At 40.9% G+C, this 3764-nt stretch overlaps 1 pseudogene; it reads right to left on the minus strand.

The window, feature by feature from the left end:
* Positions 1 to 210: 210 nt before the first annotated feature.
* LOC112627824 lies at positions 211 to 1589 on the minus strand (annotated as a pseudogene).
* Positions 1590 to 3764: the final 2175 nt, after the last annotated feature.

Below are 3764 nucleotides of genomic sequence, written 5' to 3' on the forward strand. Positions count from 1 at the left end.
AAATCTAATAACTCAAAACTGTCACTCACAAAAAAGAAAGCCAAAGTGGTCCACAAAACATTCTCCTTTCCTTCTGAATGTTTTACGATGCATTGTTATCTTTAACCAGTCTTTTACTACTAAACTTAAGTGTCCAATTGAAACAAACAGTTCTGAGACCATTCTTCCACTACTGATTAAGACTGGGGTGGCAGGTACTTGGGTTAATATTCATTTAGCCTTCTAAGCTTTCTAGGCAGACTTGGCGACCTTGCCAGCTCCAGCAGCCTTGTTGTCCACTGCTTTTATGACACCCACGACAACTGCCTGTCTCATATCACAAACAGCAAAGTGACACAAAGGTGGATAGTCTGAGAAGTTCTTAACACACAAGGGCTTGGCAGAAACCATATCAACGATGGCAACATCACCAGACTTCAAGAATTTGGGGCTCATCTTCTAGCTTTTTACCAGAATGGCAATCAATCTTTTGCTTCAGCTCAGCAAACTTGCAAGCAATGTGAGCGTGTGGCAATCCAGTACAGGGACATAACCAGGGCTGATTTGGCCTGGATGGTTCAGGATAATCATCTGAGCAGTGAAGCCAGCTGCTTCCATTGGTGGGTCTTTTTTGCTGTCACCAGCAATGTTGCCACCACAAAGATCCTTGACAGACACATTCTTGACATTGAAGCCCACATTATCCCCAAGAAGAGCTTCACTCAAAGCTTTGTGGTGCATTTCGACAGATTTTACTTCAGTTGTAATGTTGACTGGAGCAAAGGTGACCACCATACTGGGTTTGAGAACATCAGTCTCCACTTGGCCAATAGAAACAGTACCAATACCACCAATTTTGTAGACATCCTGGAGAAGCAGGGCTTGTCAGCTGGATGAGTTGGTGGCAAAATGCAGTCCATAGCCTCAAGCAGTGTGGGTTCCACTGGCATTGCCATCCTTACAGGTGGCTTTCCATCCCTTGAACCAAGGCGTGTTAGTACTTGGCTCCAGCATGTTGTCACCATTTCAATCAGAAACTGGCACAAATGCTACTGTGTCGGGGTTGTAGCCCATTTTCTTAATGTAAGTGCTGACTTCCTTAATGATTTCCTCATATCTCTACTGGCTATAGGGTGGCTCGGTGGAATCCATTTTGTTAACACCAACAATTAGTTCTTTCACACCCAGTGCGTAAGCCAGAAGGGCAGGCTCTCAGGTCTGCCCATTCTTGGAGATACCAGCCTCAAACTCACCAACACCAGCAGCAACTATTAGGACAGTACAGTCAGCAGGAGATGTCCCTGTAATCATATTTTTGATGAAATCTCTGTGTCCTGGGGCATCCATGATAGTCCCATAGTACTTGCTGGTCTTAAATTTCCACAAGGAGATATGAATGGTGATACCACGTTCACGCTCAGCTTTCAGTTTATCCAAGACCCAGGCATACTTGAAGGAGCCCTTTCCCATCTCAGCAGCCTCCTCAAATTTTCAATGGTTCTTTTGTCGATGCCACTGCATTTATAGATCAGATGGCCAGTAGTGGTGGACTTGCCCGAACCTATGTGTCCAATGATGACAATGTTGATATAAGTCTTTGCCTTTCCCATTTCGGCTTTTGGGGGTAGTGTTCATGACACCTGTGTTCTGGTGGCAAACCTGTTGCGAAAAAGCCCTATATGCTCTTTTACATGGTTTTATTGTATCAGCTAAAGGGCTGCTGATCTCCAAATCTGACGAAACTGCCTAATTTGGCTCGCTTTTCAATGACAATAGTGAAACATACTGAATAATGTGGAAAATACATCATTGAGGAATCATGCAGATGAATGGAAGTCATTAACTCAATTAAGATGTGCCTGCTCTGAGAATATGGTATCACAGCAGTCTATCTGGATGTATTAATGGCAAGATAAATATTTTCTGCATCTGAAATCTCCTCATATCTGTTATTTTTCTAAATATATGATTTTTTTTGATTCTGATCAGAAGATCTGATTCTTCCTTCTATAGTAGTGGAATGCCTAATTTAGGAGTTTTGTGCAATGGAACATTCATGAGCTTTGAAGTTACAACTGTGAAGTTTGATCGCTGCTTTTGTGACCCATCAGCTGCCTACTCTCCTTGACTCTCAGGTGTCATTGAAGATTAGATTAGATACACCAACGCAGAGCTCAGCAAATGATAATTTCCTTCCTTCTCTCCCTCTCCTTTTCTTTCTTTCTTTTTTCTTTTCTTTTCCTTCCTTCCTTCCTTCCTTCCTTCCTTCCTTCCTTCCTTCCTTCCTTCCTTCCTTCCTTCCTTCCTTCCTTCCTTCCTTCCTTCTTTCCTTTCTCTCTCTCTCTTTCTCTCTTTCTTTCTTTCTTTCTTTCTTTCTTTCTTTCTTTCTTTCTTTCTTTCTTTCTTTCTTTCTTTCTTTCTTTCTTTCTTTCCTTTTTAGATGGAGTCTCGTTCCTTTTCTTTCTTTGCAAAGAGCTACAGGTTGTAAAACATTTCCTGAAGTCTCTGAAGTCTATTTTAGGGGTGTATGTAGGACTAGAGTATGAATTTATTCTGACTCGACTCTATTTCTCTGTTACTCTGTATTGTTGAAGAACCAAAAAAATTGCTTTCTGAAGAATGCCTGTTTGAGTTCTGGGGTTAAACAATGAAATATATATATTTCTACTTATTCAGCAAGAAGGGGAGTCAGAAGGCTAATATGTGGAAATAAGTGCCCCATGAATGATTCTTATCATTTAGACCAATTAGTGTTCTATGATTATCATGAAACTGGCAGAATGCAGCACTCAAAAATCACTAGACAGATTAGAGAAGCACAGGCATGAACGGGACAGAAAGGGGTTAGTGAGAGTTCATGAATGAATAGCAAGTAGATATATTTAATGCATTTATGTGCCAAAATCCAACAGTAAAAATACATTCTGCAAAATTTCTTTCTAAAAGTGAGGCATTTAGTCAATGGGGGGAAATGGCCCTTATGGTTTTAATTAGCTTTGATTCATGCAAATTTTACTATCAGCCTTGAGCAGATCTAAGGAGGTAGACCTTTGAAGTTGCTGTTGAGTTCCTTCTGTTGACGGTGTTGAATTAGAATTCTGGAGGAGCCAATGAAAATAACATGCAAACATTATGGCCATTTGTTATCATTATAAAATGTGATAATGTCATTGCTGACTTACAAAGATGATGACCTGAAAGGCCGTGACATTATGACATTACATTTTATCAATAATGAAAAATTGCTGCCTTTGCATGGTGGTTGGTGAGCTCAGGCGACCATGGAAGGAGGCTGTAAGCCTTTTTGTTTATTCTAGATTGAAAATGGAAACAAATCAGCAGTTAGAGATTTATTAGGTCGCCAAAGGAAAAAATGGCATCTTGTCTTACCCTATCTGTGGGGAAAGCAGGAGGACCTCACTGACCCACGGGGTTTAATATTCATTAGCAAGAGGCTTGCTTGCAAGTCACTTAAATGGTGGTGAAGTCTGCCTTAATAACAGGTTTTAAGGCTTGAGGGAAAATATGCTGCCCAAAGAAGCTGTGATGTGTGAGCATAAACAGACAGTGTGCCTTTTTGGGAAGGGACCTGACAGATGGGCTGTCATTCCACGAATAGGGCACAGCTGATGTTAAGGCGTCAATTAGCTTATTAGCTTGTTGTTCTTAGATTGGAACTAGGAAATAACTTTCATGACTGCTGAAACTATTCATGCACTATTCTTCAACATTTAGAGGACACGATGGAGGTGAAAGAGTCATCCAAGATCATTCTAAACCTCACG

The sequence above is a fragment of the Theropithecus gelada genome, chromosome 7a, assembly GCF_003255815.1.
Source record: "Theropithecus gelada isolate Dixy chromosome 7a, Tgel_1.0, whole genome shotgun sequence".
Lineage (NCBI taxonomy): Eukaryota > Metazoa > Chordata > Mammalia > Primates > Cercopithecidae > Theropithecus > Theropithecus gelada.